General features: G+C 45.4%; 1 non-coding gene across 1 annotated transcript; it reads right to left on the bottom strand.

The window, feature by feature from the left end:
* Nucleotides 1–10,729: 10,729 nt before the first annotated feature.
* Nucleotides 10,730–10,832, bottom strand: LOC125148526 (U6 spliceosomal RNA). The gene has a single exon (XR_007145607.1). It is a non-coding gene; the product is annotated as a U6 spliceosomal RNA (small nuclear RNA).
* Between the last annotated feature and the right edge of the window lie 4,205 nt (nt 10,833–15,037).

Below are 15,037 nucleotides of genomic sequence, written 5' to 3'. Positions count from 1 at the left end.
GCTGGGGATCAGCGTAGGCAACAGTGATGGCTGGGGCTGGTGCTGTTCGCGCACTTGGCCGCGGGGGCCAGCGGCAGGGGCCGACGGCAGACGCACGGGTAGTAGTGGGGGGTAGGGCAGGCAGCAAGGACCAGGCTCAACTTTGGGCATGCTGGCTGCTGCGGGCAGTCATGTGTTCTCCGCTGACTGCACTGTGTCCTGTGGGGCACGTGCATAGCAGCGGAGGTCAGTGACCGGCGTCTGGCGGGTGGTGTGCAAGAGGACGGCTGAGAGACTAGCCCTGAGTGTGTGCGTGGCAGTAGGGGGTCAGCCAGGGGGGTCTAATCTGGTGTCTTGCTCTCATGCAGCTGCAGGGTCCGGGCTGGCTGCCGTTGCAGCCGAGGCGGGGGGTGGAGGGGACCAGGCACTCCGGAGGCTTGCGTCAGGGGATGTGAATACCCACGGAGGAAAAGCTGGTGAAATCTGCAGGGCTCTGTGCTGGCCGCTGGTGTCTCTCATGGGGACAGTTGCCAGGTCTGTCTGCAGAGCAGGTGCCCGGGAATGGGGATGGCTTCTGCTGCGTGGCCGTATGGGTGGCCCCTGCTCTCTTCTTTGTTCCCACCTGTCTCTCAGTGTCTCAGCTCTGCCGCCTGGGTGGGGTGAAACCAAAGCAGGTTCTTTCACGTGGTGTCCTGAAAGGCCGGGGAAGCTCACCACTTAGCTCCTTCTTTCTTTCTCAGGCAGGGGGACTCTCTCTAGCTGGGGGGGGTGGGGGCTCCCCCTTCACCCTGGGCAATGCCGGCTTCGGGGCTGGGGCGATGCGGGCAAAGCCAAGATATCTTCCTTTATTCTCGCGTGTGGTTGTCCTCCGGTTATTTGTTACTGAGGTTCCTTACGTGGACCCCAGAACCCTCCCGGAGCTGTTGTTGTTTGCGGGCAATTGTCTACGGGTTGAGTTTTGTGCTGGGGGGGTGGAGGCTGGGGTCCCCCCTGCTTGTGGGACGTCTGCCTCTCTGCCACTTTCTTCCCTTTGCTGAGCCTCGGTGGCCTCCCTTGTGACACGTGAACAGTAATGGCACCTCCTTCCTCGACTTCTGTGTGAGATAAGAAGGCAATGCTTGGCTCAGAGTGAGCACCGAGCCCATCGCAGCAATTTTATGTCATGCAGATCGTGGTGGTGGTGATGCTCGGCAGGCTTCTGCACCATGGCCTCCTGCTGTCTGACTTGACCTTGATAAGATATATCGGTTTGGGGTCGCCTGGGTGGCTCAGCTGGTTGAGCGTCCGACTTCGGCTCAGGTCATGATCTCATGGTCCGTGAGTTCGAGCCCTGCTTCGGGCTCTGTGCTGATGCCTCGGAGCCTGGAGCCCGCTTCTCGGATTCTGTGTCTCCCTCTCTCTCTGTCCCTCCCCTGCTCATGCTCCATCTCTCTCTCTCAGAAATAAATAAACATTTAAAAAAATAAACCAGTTTGTCTATCAACCAGTAAAACTAGGAATCATCCAGTGTGGAGAGCCACAGTCACATGCACTGAAGGCTGGTCCAAGCCTGACTCCTCCTGACTCTGTCCCTTCCTGGCCCGGTGACCTTCGTCGTCTCAGCACCTTGGTGAAAATACAGAGCCACGACGATAAATGGGAAAACATATACAATGGGCTAAGTGCATCGCCTGCTTAAGGAGCAGTAAGCTCTCTCCCAGTTACTCTTTCTTCTGGAAGGATCCTGTGATACGGACACAAACTTGGTGGCTTAAGTTCTCAGATTTATTTCCAACCCGGGATTAATTAAGCCACAATTTGTTAGAGCTGAAATCACAGACTTCTGAAATCAATGAGCTCAACTTCCTGACTAAAATTATATGTTATGCAGAATACGTATTTGCAGTAAAACCTCAAACACTATGAAGCACACAGAATAAGATGTTCATCCTACTTTTCTTCCTGGAGATAATCCCCATTGATCGGTCCACATGTCACCTCCGACATACTTTTTATATGTTTCCATACGCATAATTATACATACACACAAACACATGCAGCTTTATTTACATGAAAAAATGCATTTATCTGTAGAAATACGTGTATGTTTCCATGTTTCTATATAGCCTTGAAAATGTCTGCCCTAGAAAAGGCCTTTTTATTTCAATATTTTAAATCTACCTCGTTCGATTTCACTACTGCAAAAAGTCACATAGTGGGGATCAGGATATGAAAAGGCAGCAATCATTCTATGCTGATGGCTGGCTCTCGTCTGTCTGCAGTGTTTATCACAAACAATACCATCGTGAGTATCATTGTATCTGCATGCTGTGTGCACATACGAGAGTATTTTTGTAGGACAGACCGAAGACGGGGAATACTAGATCAAAGTTTATGCAGTTTGTACATTGTCATAGCTCCTGCTAAATTGTGTCCAAGAGATAGACCCAATGTAAGTTCTCATGATAAGGCAGGACCATGATTTTTGATTCACATCTGCATTTATCAATTCTGCATTTCCTAAATTTGTTTTTTTATTGTTTTGAGACAGAGAAAGAGAGGAATAGAGAGAGAATCCCTAGCGGGATCCGCATTGCCGGTGTGGAGCCCAACATGGGGCTTGAACCCACAAACCATAAGATCATCACTTGAGCCGAAATCAAGAGTCAGATGCTTAACTGACTAAGCCACCCAGGTGACCCATTTCATAAGTCTTTTTAATTTTTCCAGTCTGATGAAATCAAGATGATATTGTCATTTTTGTTTGCATTTTCCTGAGTTACAATGGACCTGGGAAATTTTCATGTGCTTTGGCTAACTGATTTTCCTTTACGAATTGTCCTTTCAAATTATTAGCCTATTTTCTCTGACTTTTTAAAAATGATTTTCTAGGCTTTTTATTTTTATTGAGCATTGATCTTTAGTTGGTTATACGTGCTACAAATACTTTCTCTTTTCTCCCTTTTAAAATGTTGCTTATGGTGCCTTTCTTTAGTTCTTTTTTTTTTTTTAATTTTTTTTTTCAACGTTTATTTATTTTTGGGACAGAGAGAGACAGAGCATGAACGGGGGAGGGGCAGAGAGAGAGGGAGACACAGAATCGGAAACAGGCTCCAGGCTCCGAGCCATCAGCCCAGAGCCTGACGCGGGGCTCGAACTCACGGACCGCGAGATCGTGACCTGGCTGAAGTCGGACGCTTAACCGACTGCGCCACCCAGGCGCCCCTCTTTAGTTCTTACCTCATTTTACAGATGCATTAACATCTTCCGGAGTTAAGTCTCTTGAGGTTTTCATTTTGGGCTTCTAGGTTTTCTGATTTTTTCCAAGACAAATATTCTTTACCCCAAAGTTATATAAATACATTCTATATATGTTTCTCAATATTTTCCCCATGTTTTTCATCTAGAACCGCAGACCATTTGACATTCATTGTTCTATATGGGTGGGTGTCGAATTTGGATTTTTTTTTAAAAATAAGCAGTTATTTCATTTTACAAGTATAACTTACCCTGTAGTCTTTTCTGTCGGATTCCACTGCTCTGCATGTGACCTTTACTTTATCATCTTCTATTATAAGCTTCCGAAGCCTCAGAGAACTTACAGGGTTTTCCTAGAGCAAAGCTTCTCAACTGAGAGCAATTCTGTTTCCACTTTTGGCAATGTCTGGAGACATTTTCGGTTGTCACTGCAAGGGGAGATACTACTGGCATCTAGTGGTAGAGGTCAGAGATGCCGCTAAATAAACATGGCACAAGGCCGTCCCCCCAACCCCTCACATACCGCACCCCTGCAAAGGATTTCCCCATTCAAGATGTCATTGATGCCGAGGTTGTGAAATCTTGTCTTAGAGCCATTATGGCATATGACTATAGGTCTGAGAAAAAAAAAAATCCTACTTGGGAAAGGTACATGAACATGTTTTAAAATCAGTATTTACAATTGCTGGCTTTTCGTATCTGTTGATAAATCCTCCAAAAGCAGTGATGCGTAGGAGCTGGCTGTTTTCCAGGTGAGAATACTGTGACTTTTCACACTGTCATTCTTTTTTTCTTTACTTTTTTTTTTTTAATGTTTTTTTTTTGAAGGAGAGAGAGGCAGAGCGTGAGCCGGGGAGGGGCAGGGAGAGAGAGGGAGACACAGAATCCGAAGTAGGCTCTGGGCTCTGAGCTGTCAGCCCAGAGCCCAATGTGGGGCTCGAACCCACCAGCCGTGAGATGATGACCTGAGCCGAAGTCGGACACTTAAGCAGCTGAGCCACCCAGGCGCCCCTCACACTGACATCCTAGGAGATGCTCCCTGTCTTCACTCCACAACTGGAATATTTTATTCTCACCGATGACATTGTTTGTTCCTTTGAATGACAAACGCATATACCAATTGTGTGTTCTTTTCAAAGCACTGGCTGTGAGCAGACCAGGTGGGGTGCAAGTTTTCAAAGCTGACTTTACCCCCTTACGAAAACCAGACGGAGGCTCATCTGAGCGGTGATGCTGATGTGGGTTTCCACCCCGGACTGACGGAAGCAGCATGTCCAGGTTTGGGACCCAGGGATTTGTATTTTTATCAGGTGAACCGGATGGTTGTGAGGACGAGCTAGGTTTGGGGACCGCTGCATGTGACGCTCACAGACATCCTGCCCGCGGGAACAGAAGCTCCAGAAGGCTCTTTGCCCTGAAGGGAATTTCACCCCGAGGATAAAGTAGGACCGGGGCTCTTAGGGTTAAAGATTTCCCTGTATCCACCAGCATCAAGAGATGTAGTAAAAAGATGACTCATAATAACCACGATCTCTTTGAGGTTTCAAAATATCATAAGGGAAAACCAAGGGGGTTGAAAGAAACAAGTATGCAGGTTGCTCATTTTCTATGGCTGCTAATGATAGCTTGTGTGGGTTTAGTTTTCTTTCATCTCAAAATGGATTGAAACATTAATTAAGTATCATAAGTCTGCGTTGCGTCTAACAAACAAATATAGCTAAGCCTAGAGAATGAGATCACATGGATTTGGTCCGCACGATGCCAAGAAAGTGCCGTGAGTCACCTAATGCCACCCACGGAGGCATTTTGCAAAATATTCTGACAAACGGACCTTTTGACGTTTATCAAGATGTTTAGCGTCCGGGGCCACTCAATCCCAGAGATAAAAGAGGTCTGAGCAGAGCGGTGAAAGGCTTGAACTTCCAAAATTGCTCCAGCGATAGCCAAATCATTTTCTCAAGCACACTGAGCAGTTAGAAAGCAACAACAACCAACGGTTGTCTTCAAGTCCTTAGATGTTAGCATTCCCCATCCGTCCTATCTATCATCAAGTTGGTTTCCTGCGGAGTGTGTCAAAGAAGGAAGAAAAATTCGAAGTGAACTGACAAAAATTGAATATATGCCTGCCAATTCATAAAGGAAGATACCTGTGGTGGAAGAATTATTTTAAAAAAAGATCCGAGAGCTAGCTAGACCCAGGTCCCTGGTGGAGAGCATTTTGGCAAAACAAAGTGAAGGGTAGAAACCAGAGCATGTCTGAGGTCCCTGTTAATCCTAGGGACTTGGTGACATCTATACACAGTCAATCTGTCATCCAGGTGATATGAAATCTGGCTAAAGACGGGATGGTGGGCAAAAGAGGGCTATTTCTTCCCATGTACATCATCTACCGAGAAAATTAGGGCATCCGATAGCCCTGATCTGAGTACTGACTCACGACTCCCTCTGAAGCCACATCCAGAGTGTGTGGATACTGGAGCAGGCGGTCTGGCACTTTGAGAATGACATCCGAAAAAAGGAGGGTCTTAGGATTTTCACGTCTGTAATAAATCAGCAGGCAAGGGGTGCCTGGGTGGCTCAGTAGGTTGAGCGTCTGACTCTTGATGTTGGCTCAGGTGACGATCTCACGGTTGGTGGGTTCAAGTCCCAAACTGGGCTCTGTGCTGACAGTGCAGAGTCTGCTTGGGATTCTCTCTCTCCCTCTCTTTCTGCCTCCCCCTGCACCTCTGTCTCTCTCTTTCTCTCTCTCCCTCTCTCTCTCTCAAAACAAGTAACTAAACTTAAAAAGAAATTAAAAAGAAATCAGCAGATGAAGAAGTGTAAATGTTGAACTTAAAACTACCTAAGACATGTGAGTACATCTATACAGGTAAATAAACCCAGTAGCAATCAGACGTGGGATTAAATCACTCAAGAAGGCAGATAAGTAATTCAGGAGCTATCTAAATCAGTGCCTTTGTCCCCAAACATCCTTTCTCCCCTAATTATGAGAAATTGCTCTGTTTTTCATAAGGCCTGTGCACCTCCATCATCTGTCTTACACACCCCACCTCCCACCTCCCACCTCCCACCTCCCCTCTGGTGACCATCAGTGTATTCTCTATGGTTGAGTCCATTTTTGGGGGACACCTGGGTGGCTCAGTGGGTTAAGAGCCCAACTCTCGATTTCAGATCAGGTCATGATTTCAAGGTTTGAGAGTTCGAGCCCCACGGCAGGCTCCATGCCGACAGTGCGGAACCTGCTTGGGATTCTCTCTGCCCCTCCCCTGCTCTCTCTGTCCCTGTCAAAATGGATGAAAAAATAACATGTTTTAAAAGTCTGTTTTTTGGATAATTCTACTCATTGAAATAACTCAGTTGATATACAACATACACATTTGTGATTACGTGTGATTCTGTGCCGACGGCTCGGAGCCTGGAGCCTGCTTGGGATTCTGGGTCTCCCTCTCTCTCTGCCCCTCCCCTGCTCGCACTCTGTCTCTCTCCCAAAAAGAAAATGAAACATTAAAAACATTTTTTAAATAAAGTGATCACCTTTATGGGAATACAACATACCGAGGCTGACAAAGTCCCGGCAGATCAGCTCAGAAGAGGGAGACAGCGTGCCCATATGGTTAAGACCAGCTTCAGCGTGATAAGGGCTAAGGCGGGCAAGGTGCACAGGGAACGAAAGGTGACAGGTAGAGGGGAGAGGAAACAGGCTAGAGCCAGGTCCCTCCTGGCACACTGCAGGCCTTCAGGGGACACCCTAGCACCATCCCCTGTTGCCCTATAAAGGGACTAAATAGGAAGTGTCCCTGCGTCCAAAAGTTGCTTCTCCTTCCTCTTTATTCTTGCTTGGGGATTCTCTCCATTTCCAGGATGTAGCAGCCTACCTGGCCTTGTCATTAATGTTGACATCTCTCCATTCTAGAAGATTCTCCCCAAGGGTTTATTTGGTTGTCTGTTATAAGCCTAGTCTATCTTTCCAACAGGGAATACGCAGACTCCTTAATCACATCAATAAACACCAAATAGATCAAAACGAACAACAACAAAACCCAAAAAATCCAGAGGCTTTATAAATAAGTTCTTAAATGTCCTTAAAAATAAAGACAAAATAATTTTTGTTCCTGCTTTTTCAAACCTGTAATATACCCAGCAAAGGACGGAAAAATTGGGGATCCTGAAAGACTCGAGGTATCTCCGAGTTGCTTCAAAATTTTCTCCCAGGGCCATTAAGGGGTAAGCACGGGGATGTGCAGATTCAGCTGTGGAGCCTGGAAATCCCAACTGAACGCTCAAGCCACAGGCTCACCTAGTGCAGACTCCCACCTATCAGAGACACGGAGAATGGTGGAATGTGATAGACCTGGGTTCAAATCCCGGCTCTGCTCCCGCCAACTACGGGCCCTTGGATGGTCTTCTGATTTTCCCTTTTCTTACCTATGAATGAATAATGACACCTTCCTTGCAAGATTGCTGTACAGCCTAGGAAACACCATCATGGGCGAAGGGCACAGCATGGTGCCTGGCATCTAGAAGCCACTTAATATGTCCTTGGTATTTATTGTTGCCATTCTTCTAGGATGAATACCATTTGCAGGCTTGAGGCGGAGAAGACTGACAATAAATCTGACTACTGGGAAATGTGCTATTTCACGTTTCAGTTAAAATATCTGAGGAGTTGGAAGCCGGCGATCCTGACAACAGACCGCGCTCTTTTAAGCGGCTCCCGTTTGCAAGGTCAGGTTTAGGCGGACCCGCCCGGCCCCGGCTCTGAGGCTCTGCTCACCACCGGCTTGGCCGCGACAACGCTGGGCAAGGAGGAAATCTGGGAGTTTTCCGTCTAACAACCTGTACAGGCAGCTGAAGCAGAAATTCACTTTAAGGCTATACGATCTGATCTGATTGCGTTGATTAAATCAACTGGGTGCCTCCCACAAGACTTTTCTCATAAAGGCGAAGATTTTGAAAAGAACTTCCCCATTTGCCGCAGTGAGAACTGTCCATGCGCCATATCTTTCTGTGATGGGAAAACACGACACGAGACGTGTCTATAAGCTCATCTAGATATTCTAGGGAAAAATAGTCTCCCTTGTTTTTTTTTTTTAAGGAATTGCTCCATTTCTAGAACATCTCTTTCTGTCCTTTTTCTTTCTCCAGTAAGAAAATCAAGGGGAAGGTAAGCATGGTCTCTTATTCAACACGCGTAACATGAAGTGAAAAGGTTTTCCTCATTCTTTGCCCCCAGATAGTCACCACTTATTACCCTCTCTTTTACTCATTCAGTCTTGCAATTAGTTCCAAAACTAAATATTCTTAGTTCGGAAATTTATTTCTAGGGGCCATCCCTGGCAAGCAAAAACGGCATAAGTACCGTGTGAGGGAAATGGTTATATAAATTCTAGTTCATCCTGAGAACAATACTCTCCAGTCGTTACATATACATTATAGCAGCGTATTAACGAGTCCATAATAAGTTTCAAAGGGGAGGATGAAGGCTACTAAATAATCTTTACTGAATATTTTTAAGTGATAAACAGACATGAATAGAAAGAAGACCAGAAAGAAATCTATCAAAATATTAACCAAGTAGTTTTTCTCTGGGTGGTGAGAATTTTGGTTATTTATTATTTTCTTTGTTAGTGTCTCTGTTCTCTAAGATACCTAGGATGAGTATATTTTACTTTTGCGGTTGAACACAAACAAAATAAACCTTTTTCTTTTAATTTAAGAGACGATTCCCAAACCTACTTGAAACCAGAGAAAGGCAGGGCAATTTAGGAACAGAAAGAATCATAGGATGACCTACCTCAGGGCAGGATGCATTTGCTGAAGGAGGGCTAATTCAGGAATGCTGTCGCCTCAGCTCAGATACTGAAGGAGGGGAGGAGGCAGGGCACTGACCACATGCGCCTCCCCTATAATCAGCCATCATCTCTGCAACCAGCTTCGCTGCCTCAGGCGTAAATTCTTCCGCAGTTGCTTTAATCTAAAGCTACCCTTCTCCCTGGTGACCCAGTGGAGGTCCCTGTTTCCCCAAAGGTAGGCCATCCTCCACTGGGACTATGGATGATTTTAGCTGCTGCACAGGCTACTAAATAAATAATGGTGTTAAGTCGTATTGAACCACAGGATGGGAGAGTCCGTCTCTATGTTAGTTTCGTATTGCCACTGTAACCGAGAACCACAAATTTCGTGGTTTAAAATTACATAAGTTTGGGGGCACCTGGGTGGCTCAGTGGGTTAAGCGTCCGACTCTGGCCCAGGTCATGATCTCGCGGTTCGTGGGTTCGAGGCCCGCATCTGGCTCTGTGCCGACAGCTCGGAGCCTGGAGCCTGCTTCGGATTCTGTGTCTCCCTCTCCCTGTCTGTGCCCTCCCCTGCTTGTGCTCTGTCTCTCTCTCTCAAAAATAAATGACCATTAAAAAAGGAAATAAAATTACATAAGTTGATTCTCTTGCAGTTCTGAGGGTCAGAAAGCTAAAGCTAGGACCAAGGTGTTGATAGCTGCACTCTTTCTGAAGACTTCAGGGGACAATCTGCTTCTCTTGCATTTCCTGACTCTGAGAACCTCGCACCGCTTCTGGTCGTTCCAAGGTACTCTGTCTGACTTTGACCTTCTTGCTGCTGCCTTTTCTTCTCTCCTTCTTCCTCTTCTTCCCCTCCTCTTCCTCCTTCTTTTTGAGAAAGAGAGAGAGAGTGGAGAGAGGGGCAGAGAGAGGGAGAGAGGGAATCCCAAGCGGGCTTCATGCTCAGCTGGGAGCCCAATGTGGGGCTCAATCCCACCACCCTGGGATCAGGACCTGAGCTGAAATCAAGAGTGAGAGGCTTAACTGACTGACCCATCCAGGAGCCCCACTTGCTTTCTTCTTATAGGAACCTTTGTGATTACATCGGGCCCACCCAGGTAACCCGGTGTCCTAACATAATGACATGGACCAAGTCTCTTCTGCCTTAGAAGGTAACAAACACATTCACAGGTTTCTGGGATTAGGCCAAGGACATGTTTGGGGACCATGATTCATCCTACTACAGTCTCCCTAGTGAATTTCTTTCCACTTTCTGGGCATCTGGCTGCCTCAGTTGGTAGAACACATCACTCTTGCTCTCAAGATTATAAATTCAAGCCCCACATTGGGTGTAGAAATTACTTAAAAATAAAAATCTTCAGGGAGCACCTGGGTGACTCAGTCAGTTAAGTGGCCGGCTCTTGGTTTCGGCTCAGGTCATGATCTCACGGTTCGTGAGTTCGAGCCCTGCATCAGGCTCCACATGGGGAGTAACGCTCTGTCTCCCTCTCCCTTCCCTCCCTTCTCCCACTCAAAATAAATAAATAAACTTTAAAAAGAAAAGGTAAGAATATTAAATTTTTTTTCCAAATAAAAGAAATAAAAATCTTTAAAAAACAAAACAATTTACTTTCTGCTTCATTCACGGTGTGTTCTCTACATGAACAGAGGGTGGGCCAGGAAATTGGGAGAGTCTTCTTTCATTCAGGGAGAATACAAATTAGCAATGGGAACATCGAACAAATATGGAACACTTCATGAATTTGTAAGTCACCCTTGTGCAGAAGTGACGCGAATCTTCTCTGATTCCAACTTTACTTTATGGGCTGTCCACGCGAGCACTTAAAAGTGCTTACTTTGATGAAGCTTATGAAGACCCATCGTGTCCCAAATAAGTTAGCTTTCTCAGCCCAGTGGACTGAGGTTTGGTTAGGAAAGCCATCTGCACAGATTAAAATGACAAAGAAAAACCAAAGCAAACCAACCAAAAACGAGCCAACGGACCCAGCCACGGGCCCACGAATACAGAGAGCAAGCTGACAGTTTGCCGTGGGGAGGGGGGTGGGAAGTTGGGAAAATGGGTGAAGGGGAGCAGGAGACACAGGCTTCCAGGAGTAGGAGGAATAAGTCACGAGAACAAAAGACGCGGCACAGGGAATCGGGTCAACAGTATTGCGATAGCGTCGCGAGGAGACAGATGGGGGCTACGCTTGTGAGCGCGGGTTGTCTAGGGTTGTCTAGACCCTTGTCTAAGGACTGTCCCACCATTGTGTTGTGCAGCTGACACGAATGGATCGCTGTGCCACCTATGTTTGAATAAAACACTTTTTTTGAAATGGCAAAGGTGCAAGTTGCTGAAAAAAAAAATACCTGTGTTTTTATTTTATTTATGCTTCGCACAGATTTTTAATGACTGCTAGGTAGTATTGTCATTCTTCTTTTCATTTGGCTTGGCTCTGTGGGAGACGGGATGATGCTGATGGAGATTTTGAGGAGACCGAAGTCCCCTCGCACCCCGACGCTGGCTTGGGGAGTGTTTCGTAACCGTCAAGGTGTGAACACCAACGATCTGTTTTCACTACACCTCCAGAGCATTCCTGACATCCCATCCGAACTCTAAAATGTAATGAGAACCACATCAATGTTTTGCGATCTCTAAATATCAGATTAAGACAGGCGTGAAGGACTCTGCAGTCAAGTCAATGGAAACGCAGAGAAACTGACACTTCTCCTTAGGGCCACGTATACAGCAGGTGTCAGCATGGGATCCAGCTTTGGGTAGGACTAGCAATTAATTCAAATTAATGACTCCAACTTGAGCGTTTTCTTCCTTCAAGTCACCTTGCTAAGCCCTGACAAGTTAAAAGGTAAAAGCCCGGGGCGCCTGGGTGGCTTGGTCGGTTGGGCGTCCGACTTCGGCTCAGGTCATGATCTCACGGTCCGTGAGTTTGAGCCCCGCGTCGGGCTCTGTGCTGACAGCTCAGAGCCTGGAGCCTGTTTCGGATTCTGTGTCTCCCTCTCTCTCTGCTCCTCCCCAGTTCATGCTCTGTCCCTCTCTGTCTCAAAAATAAATAAACGTTGAAAAAAAAAATTAAAAAACAAAACAAAACAGGTAAAAGCCTGAACTTGGAAACAACCCAGACGTCCTTCGGTGGGTAAATGGTTAAATAAACTGGTGGGCCCGTATCATGGGTGCTACCTGGCAACAAAAGGGAACAAATTTCATACATGTTAACAGTTCACAGTATGGATGGATCTCAAGTGAGTGAAATAAGCCAGGACTAAAAGGTCACGTGCTGCAGATTCCATTCACACAAAGTCACAGAGATGAAGGAACTGATTCCTGGTCGTCAGTGGTTAGGTTCAAGGAAGGTTGGGGAGCACTAAGAGTGGTATTTATGTATACAGAGAAAGTATGAAGGAAATTTCTGTGACGATGGACAGTTCTAGATGCTGATTGTAGTGCTGGTTACACAATCTACACAGGTGATAACATTTCATGGCGTGCAACGCACGCACGCACGCACACGCACACAGGAGTGCCTGGAAACCTTGTGAGGTCTGAATAAGCTCTGTGGACTGTACCAAGGTCAATTTCATGGTCTTGAGAGTGCAGTAGAGTTATGTAAGATACCACCTTTGGGGGAAGCTGAGAGAAGAGTACGTGGGAACTTTCTGTACTGTTTTTGCAATTTCACATCAGTCTATATTATTGCAAAATAAAGATTTTAAAAGATTAAAAGGTTAGAAAGGCACAGAATCTATTCTCAAGCCACTTAAAGTGCATTAGGGAGATAGACTAAAGAGATAACTCAGAAGCATAATAAAAAATGATTTGGGGCACCTGGGTGGCTCCGTCGGTTAAGCGTCCGACTTTGGCTCAGTTCATGATCTCATGGTTTGTGAGCTAGAGCTCCACCTTGGGCTCTCTGCTGTCAGTGCAGAGCCACTTCAGATCCTCTGCCCCCCCCCTCAAATAAATAAAAATTAAAAGATATTTTAAAAAGTGATTTGGAAGAAGTATTAATTTGGGGGCCTGAGTTTCAGGGAAGTCTTGTCAAAAATGGTGGTGTTTGGGCCAGACCCTGAAAGGAGTGGGTGAGTTTCACAGGAGGAGAATGGGGAAGTGGTCAGAGCTGAATAAGGCCTGGGTGGTCAGATAACTTCCTTGCTTTTGGGTTAATGAGTCTCAGAAAGCCATTATTTTAGTCTGGTTTCACCTCTCTGAAACTAATTGTACTTCCTGAAAGAAATTCACCAAAGGCTTTACATTTGACATGGATTTGTATTAGAAATTAATGTTATTATTTACCTTGTTCTACACAAAACATTAATGCGATATTTAGGCTTGAGAAGCTATGGCACCCTAGTGAGCCTGTTAGGGGGTTATGAGTTTCTTGCTTTGTGTAAATGTAAGGGTAAGACAAAGAAAAGGAGAAACATTGTCGAATTTTCGATAACTTTACATTACAAGGTCTATACTCTAGTGGATTGCTAGATTCTGTGCTTACTTAGAAGTGACCCTGGTATTTCAGACAAAGGAATGACATATGTGTTATGATTGACCTGATTGGCAATCTGCCACTGATCTGAATTTTTCATCCAGCTTTATGGAGATATAACTGACATATAACATTGTGTAAGTTTAAGATATACAACGTGATGATTTGATACACTTGTATATTGTGAAATGCTTACCGCAAATAAGGTTGGTTAACACATCCTTAATCTCACATAATGGCTATTTTGTTGTTATGGTGAGAACATTAAAGCTCTCACAACAACTTTTAAGTACACAATACGGTATCGTGACCTATGGTCACCATGCTGTCATAATCCCCAGAATCTACTCATCTTAGTTACAAGTGCATACCCTTTGACGACATCTCCTGCCCCCCACCTCAGACCCCTCCCCAGAAACCACCACTCTACTCTGTTTCTATGAGCTTGATGTTCGTAGGTCCCACAAATAATTGGGATCATGAAATATTTGTCTTTCTCTGTGTGACTTATTTCACTTAGCATGATGCTCTCAAGGTCCATCCGTGTTGTTGCAAATGGCAGGATTTCCTTCTTTCTTTATGGCTGAATATTACTCCGGTGTGTGTGTGTGTGTGTGTGCACACCACATTTTGTTAATCCCTTCATCTGTGAATGGACACTTGGGTTGTTTGTGTCTCGGCTCCTGTGAATAATGAGGCCACAAACACGCAGGTGAATATCTTTTTTAGAGAGTAATTTCCATTCCCTTGAATATAGACTCCAAAGTAGGTTTGCTGGATCATATGGTAGTTCTATCTTTTCATCTCAATTTGGTGGCTAGGGTTCGCAAAAAACACAGCAATCCACCCCCCGCCAAAACAAACAAACAAACAAACAAACAAACAAGAAACCCAAAACATTTTCTCCTCTTCTGCCTTAATTTTTCAAGTAATTTTGGTCTAGGGCAATACAAACGTGGTTTTCTCCATGGGGTCCCATTGTCATTTATATACCACTTCGGGGGCACCTGGGTGGCTCAGTCGGTTAAGCATCTGACTTGGGCTCAGGTTGTGATCTCAAGGTTCGTGAGTTTGAGCCCCACATGGGGCTCTGTGCTGATGGCTCAGAGCCTGGAGCCTGCTTCGGATTCTGTCCCTGTCTCTCTCTGCCTCTCCCCCCCCCCACTCTCTCTCTCTCAAAAGAATAATAAGCATTAAAATTTTTTATATGCGATTTGAACATTTATACAGATATGTGCTGTCAGACTCCCTGGATTAAAATCATGACTCTTTCGCTTACGCAATTTGAGGAAAATTTGGCTTTCATGGCTCTGTGCCTCAATTTTCTCACCTATAAAACGATTATGACCATGGTACTATCCCACAAGCTTGTAAGTTTTAAATGAGATAGTTGATGTAAAACTCTTAGCAAAAAATAAACCGTTACTCAGAACTACAATAGTCAATATATTTGCTACCGTATGCAGTGCTAAGGTATAAAAAGTATTTATATAAAAATATTAAAAGCGTGAAGCATACTTCTGTACTTTTTAGCTTGTCGATTTA

This window comes from Prionailurus viverrinus, chromosome D2, assembly GCF_022837055.1.
Source record: "Prionailurus viverrinus isolate Anna chromosome D2, UM_Priviv_1.0, whole genome shotgun sequence".
NCBI classification, from domain to species: Eukaryota; Metazoa; Chordata; class Mammalia; order Carnivora; family Felidae; genus Prionailurus; species Prionailurus viverrinus.
This window is presented reverse-complemented; position numbering and strand designations above follow the sequence as displayed.